At 42.8% G+C, this 6,823-nt stretch overlaps 1 long non-coding RNA gene across 1 annotated transcript; it reads right to left on the reverse strand.

The window, feature by feature from the left end:
* Positions 1-314: 314 nt before the first annotated feature.
* Positions 315-3,346, reverse strand: LOC112580221. Its single transcript, XR_003104509.3, has 2 exons — positions 2,776-3,346; positions 315-700 (listed from the first exon to the last, which is right to left on the reverse strand). It is a non-coding gene; the product is annotated as an uncharacterized LOC112580221 (long non-coding RNA).
* Between the last annotated feature and the right edge of the window lie 3,477 nt (positions 3,347-6,823).

Here is a 6,823-nt window from a genome sequence, read left to right on the forward strand (position 1 = left end):
TAACTGCTTTGATTCTTGAAACTGGACGTTGATTTTACGTAAAGGTATTATTCCAAAATAAAAAGTGCTTAGCAAACAAATGTTTGTTAAACGAATGAGTGACTAACAGAGGAAGGAAGGAAGGAATAAAAAAGTTGACTTCTCTGGTGCACAGTTCATATATGCTTTAGGTAACTTGTAAGGACTTCATTTGAAATATCCAAAAACAACAGATCTTATATCTTGTGGTAGGCATCTAAGGTATTTTAGTTTAGTTATAATTTGCGGACTTCAGAATTTTAGGAACAGAGAGTTCGGCTAAGAAGTAATTAAGAGGTTATTAACTGGGTTTATTCGGCAGTCCTGAACTCACCGAAATGTGAAAAACTGTGTTTGTATGTATATACGTGAGGAAATAGTTCACATTTTCAGGCAAGACAAGAAAAACTTTAAACATAAAATTTTCTCTGCTCTTTAGTCTCTTCCCTCCCCTCTCCTATACATCATGCATCTACATTCTGCATTAATCAGAGTTCCCGATGACAGAAATACCTCTTCAGACATAAACATCAGTTGCTCTTCTTTGAACACCAGCCCACATAATTCTTCAGAAGATAACATTCCTTTGTTCATTCTTAAGGGGTCACCATGATCCATCACTCACCATGTATCTGCTCCGACATCTTTAGTAAAGTTTACTTATGACAACAACATATCATTTCTGTTAAAGATAACGACAGAGATAAAACAGACTGGTCAGCAACCTGGGGAGAATCTGGCCCACAGTTAATGGAAGCTCTCACTTTAATACTTTGTTAAATACTTGTTTATAACCTTGTTAATGGTACCAGCTATCTTACTTGTATTCTGCCTATTGTACAAAATTGTTTCTTGCATGACCAAATGTGTGACTGAGCCCCCAGTAAAATGAATGATGATTAGGTGACTTGACATGATTGGCCAAATATACAGTCTATAAGATCAATGACTATAATAGTGTAACTAACTCTAGATTTGGGAAGAAACAACAAGAGGGAACCATTTCCTGGACCATAACAGAATGTAAGGCAGGGGATCTAGAGACTTCTGGCTACTGTTCACAGGTCCCAGTCCAGTAAATGCCACATTAAGTGGCCTATCAAAGAAGTCCTTGCCTGACCTGGCAGTGAGCACCCCTAGTGCCATGGGATAAAATGGTCACAAAATGCCTCCCAAACATTGGTTGAAATTAAGGCCAAAAGGGAAGGGACTGTAAAAACAAAAAATGTTGCCCACTATCATTTCTACAAGGATCAAGTCATTGGCCACTGCAGTCACTGACCTATATAGTACACCCCAAAAGGAATTCATTCAAAGGGTAAAGATCAAGAAGAGGCATTTTGTGCTGCAGGAAAACAGACAGAACCAACCCTCAGGTTGTTAGATATTTTCACAAAAAAATTTTGTGAATCCAGTTTCTTGCATCTTCCCAGACTTAGAGGAGCACTAAAACCATTAAGATACCTATTCTTCAAAAATAGCAGTAACTCCACAAAGGTGTATGCCCGACTGCACGTACTCTCTTCTCCAAAATTCTGTAACTGGCCTCCACCTTTACCTCTTTGGATCCATTCTCAGAGGTCTCTAAGAGACTTGTCTCCTGGTTATAATCCTTAAATTGGCTCTAATAAAAATTTTCATTTCTTTTTTAGGTTGACTATTGATGAGTTTTTTCATCAACATTATCTGTTTATATATCACTTCTTCCCATTATCTGCTTTGATTCTTGAAGTTGGAGATTAATTTTATATAAATGTTTTACTCCAAAATAGTAAGTACTCAGCAAACAAATGTTTGTTAAATGAATGAATAAGAAACAGAGGAAGGAAGGAATGAATTAAAATGTTGGCTTCTCTGGTACATAATTTATATATACTTTATGAAATTTACAAAGATGTTTCATTTGCCAATCCACAAAAGAAAATAGAGTTTGTACCTTGTCGAGGGCATCTAGGTGTATTTAGCTAAAATTTGGCAGTTGCAATTTTATGAATTGAGAACTTGACAAAGAAAGTAATTAAGTGGTTATTAATTGGGACTTAGACTTTCCTGGTAGCTCAGTTGCTGAAGAATCCACCTGTAATGCAGAAGACCCAGGTTTGATCCCTGGGTTGGGAAGATCCCTTGGAGAAGGGAATGGCAACCCACTCCAGTATTCTTGCCTGGGAAATCCCATGGACAGAGGAGTCTGGCAGGCTACAGTCCATGGGATCGCAAGAGTTGAACACCACTGAAGTGACTGAGCACTAGCTCAATTGGGGCTTATTCAGGTGTCCATGAACTCAGTGAAATTATATGAAAAACTGTGTTTGTGTGTATATGCACAGTATGCACTTCATATTCGTGTGTTCTAATCAGGCAGGTTGACAAGCATTCTTTGAAAGGACAAGTGGAACAGCCAAGTCTATACCAGACAAAACATGGTGGAAACACTTTGATGGACAGTGAAACTAAGAAAGGGATAGGAAGTCCTAAGAATAATGAAATGACAGCTCTAAAGAAGTTGTCGATTCATATATTTTAATTATTTTGGGGTTATTCTCTTATGGTGAAGTGTGTCATGTCAAATACAGAGTTAAAGAATACAACACATTTGCTGATTCAAGGGTTACAGGGTCTAAATTTACAGCTCCCCTCCCTGGTTAATGAGTCTGCTTGCCTTTTGCATGCTGTTGAGAGTAATGAGGACGGGAGAAGGGAGAAGTGCAGAGAAAGGCTTAATTGATTTGCATACATAGAACTGATTTGCATATATACCTGTGAAAGAAAGCACTAAGTCCACAGGTAGAGGAAAGGGTCTCTGGAGTTTGCCAGCAGTAGAAAGGAGAGATCTGTTAACAATGCCTTGGATGCACGAAACCTAGGATAAGCTGATGAAATAAAAATTCACATTTTAAGGCAAGACAAGAAAATTTTGAACAGAAACTTTTTCTCTGCCCTTTGGCCTCCTCCCTCCTGTCTACTGTCCATTATGCATCTGCATTAGCCAGACTACCCAGTGGCAGTAATACCTGCTCAAACATAAATATCAATTGTTCTTCTAACACCAGCCATAACTCCTCACAAGATAACATTCTTTTGTCTGTCCTTAAGGGATCACCATGATTCACCACTCACCTCATACCTGCAGAGATCTTTAGTGAACTTATAACAACATACCATTTCCCTTAAAGATGGTGATGGATGCAAAACAGACTGGTTAGACAACCCTGGGAGATACTGGGCCACACCTACTGAAGCTCTTCACTTAAATATTTACTTATGATCTTATTAATAACATACCTACTAGTTATATTACTATTATTCTGCCTATTGTACAAGATTATTGTTTCCTGCATTACCAGATGTGTGACTGAGCCTCCAATAAAATTAATGATGATTGGTGTGGTGTTAGTTGCTCAGTCATGTCCAACTCTTTGCAATCCCATGGACTGTAGCCTGCCAGGCTCCTCTGTCCATGGGATTCTCCAGGCAAGAATAGTGGAATGGACTGCCATTCCCTTCTCCACAGGATCTTTCTGACCCAGGAATCAAACCCGGATCTCTTGCATTGCAGGCAGACTCTTTACCGTTTGAGCTACAGGGAAGACCCGATGACTGGGCTACTGGAAAAGACTGACCAAATATATAGTTCTATGAGATCAATGATTGTCATAGTGTAATTCTAGGAATGGGAAGCGATGACATGAGGGAACCACTTCCTAGAACCATAATGGAATGTAAGGCAGGTGATCTAGAGGTTTTGGCTACTGTTAGCAGGGCCTAGTCCAGTAATAGTACATTGAGTGGTCCATCAACCAAATCCTCACCTGACCACCTGGAAGTCAACATCCCTAATGAGTGGACAAAATGGTCACGAAATGCCTCCCAAACACTGAAATTAAGAGGTACACCCCAAAAGGGATTCAGGGTGAGGTATTTTGTACTGCAGGAAAACTGAGAACCAGCTCTCAGGTGGTTAGATACTTTCAGGGAAAAAATTTTATGAATCCAGTTTCCTGCTCTCCCCTGACTTAGAGGAGCACTAAAACCATTAACTAAGATACCTATTCCTCAAACGGGCTTCCCCGTTGGCTCAGACAGAAAAGAATATGCCTGCGATGTGGGAGACCCAGGTTTGATCCCTGGGTGGGGAAGATCCACTGGAGAAGGGAATGGCAACCCACACCAGTTGCCTGGGAAATCCCATGGACAGAGGATCTTGTCGGGCTACAGTCCATGGGATCGCAAAAAGTCAGATGTGACTGAGCGACTGTCACTTTCATTCCTTGAAAACGGCAGTAACTCTACCAAGGTATATGCTTGATTGCACACACCCCCTTCTCCAAAATCACATCTAGACTGGCCTCCCCTGACCTCTTTGGAACGGTTCTCAGAATTCTCTGAGAGACTGTCTCCCAGTTGTAATCCTCAAATTACAATCCTCATATGGGCTCAAATAAATGTTTCCCTTTCTTAGGTTGATTATGAATTAATTTTTTTTGGTGGACAGAGCTGTTGAAATAGGACTTTTAGGAACTGTAATTTTTTAAGGAAGTGTGGTAACACGTCCTTGCATATTTTCACCAGACTTCAGGAAAGACAAAATCAGTTTTCAAGGTCTAGGGCATCAGATTTATGTCTCTTTTCTAGTGTGGGTGCCACTTCTGCTTCTGCAAGCAGAACTTCTCAGGCCTCCATGTTTTTGTTCGGGTCACACAGGTTTTCCTGCTTGTCTGGCTATGGAGCAGCCTGGCATCCACACCCAACACACCCGTTTTGGGTCTGGGTTGGGTAGGTTGGGGACAGGTGAGTCATGCCAGGCTAACTAACCCCCTATCGCAGTTTCACTGACCAAGCCACTCCTGAGTTTCTATTTGTTTTGTGGGAAGTCTGGACCATTCTTCAGTTGGGGTGAAACTTCCCCAGGACAAACCATGGAGTCTCTGGACAAAAGGATGTCATCATTTTTCTCTTGAGCACTTTTTTTTAATGACTTGATTTTTTTTTTAACAACTAAAAGACAATTATAGCAACTTCAAAAACGTGGCGGTGGACATTGTGGTGTGCTGCCCAAATCGAGCTCGTCATTTATGCCTCCTCCTCCAGCTGCTTGGGGACGGAGGGTGGGTGACTGGCAGATCCCACTGAAGTCCCTCCTCCCTCCGATCACCCTCTGCTGAAGTGAGCAGCTTCATCCAAATAGATGTCGTCTTCCGAGGGACAGCTCATATCCAAAGCCTGGCCAATGTCTTGGATTTGAGGACAGCTCTGTCAGGACCCTCACGGAATCTGTGGAGGCCTCTACAGTGACAGCCTCACAGTCAGACTTCCTTCTCTGTTCAATCCTGCCTCTTCACACCCCTACAGATGTTGCTCCAAGGGCGTCCTCCAATAAGCCTCCTGTATGCTGATCTCCACTGCAGAGTCTGCCTCCCAGGGAAACCTGGCTTGTGGTGGTAAGAGTGGGTGCAAGAAAGCAGATGCTAAAGCTGGGTCACCCACCAGCTGGCTAGAAATAAGGAGCCCATGGTGGGTGGCTGGCGGAGTGTGGATAAAGCCAGGCATGCAGCAGTATTAGGAGTGGTGATGTTTTCTGGGAGGGCATGCCTTTGGAAGGGCATGCTTTGGCTGAGGTGATGGAACCAGTATTTGAGAAGCAGGAGCAAGTTAATAATTATAAGGGTAATGGTATCAAATGGCTGTTCCTGGGGGCAATGGAAGTTCAGAAGAAAGACAAGCAAAGGCTGAGGGTAATGAATGAGCTATTAAAGGCTAAACAGAAAAGTCAGAGGGCCTCCTTGGCAGAGTACAGTGGAACGGATGCATATCCCATAGCTGGAGGGTAGATGAAGCTGAAACTCAGGTTCAAGATTTAAGCATAAAAGTAATAGGCTCCATAAAAGGTTGAATTCCCCTTGGCAAGTCTGCTACACCTAAATTCAAGCTACAACTTGGACAGCCTGAGGCCTGGAAACAAGGGATGTGGATCTTTGCAGTGCAATGGAAGTCCTCATTCTGGAGGTCTCTGCCTTGCAGGACAACATGTGTCCCCAACAGGTTCTGCCACTTTTGCCTTACTGACACTATACCCATCATAACCCATTATAGCCAATAACATAACCCAGTAAGTCAAAACAAGTACCATCAGGGATACACTTGGGTCTGCTAAGGAGAAAAGAGTCTGTTCCTTGAAGGAGCTGTGGATCCTGGCTGATTTGTACCAGCAGATCAACGGGAGGTCAATGGGAAGCAGAATATAAAGTTGTTAATTAATATGGGAACATTCTTTCTTTCTTTTTTACCCTTGGATGCCCTGCACAGTCAGTGGGAACTTAATTCCTCAACTAGGGATTGAACCTGGGCCCTTGGCAGTGAAAGTGCAGAGTCCTAACCACTGGGCCATCAGGGAACTCCCCAGCCGATAAACCCCCCAGAACATACCACTCAGAGTTTCCTTGGCACTTGGAAAAGTGATGCCCACAATCAATGAGCAATAAATGCTGGACTTCTTTTTTAGGCAGTGGAAAAAGGAACCAAATGTCTCATACAAGGGGGTATACTGCTGCTAAGTCGCTTCAGTCATGTTCGACTCTGTGCGACTCCATAGATGGCGGCCCACCAGGCTCCCCCATCCCTGGGATTCTCCAGGCAAGAACACTGGAGTGGGTTGCCTTTTCCTTCTCCAATGCATGAAAGTGAAAAGTGAAAGTGAAGTCTCTCAGTCGTGTCCGACTCCTAGTGACCCCATGACTGCAGCCTACCAGGCTCCTCCATCCATAGGATTTTCCAGGCAAGAGTACTGGAGTGGGGTGCCATTCCCTTC

Source organism: Bubalus bubalis, chromosome 2 (assembly GCF_019923935.1).
Source record: "Bubalus bubalis isolate 160015118507 breed Murrah chromosome 2, NDDB_SH_1, whole genome shotgun sequence".
In the NCBI taxonomy this organism is placed as follows: domain Eukaryota; kingdom Metazoa; phylum Chordata; class Mammalia; order Artiodactyla; family Bovidae; genus Bubalus; species Bubalus bubalis.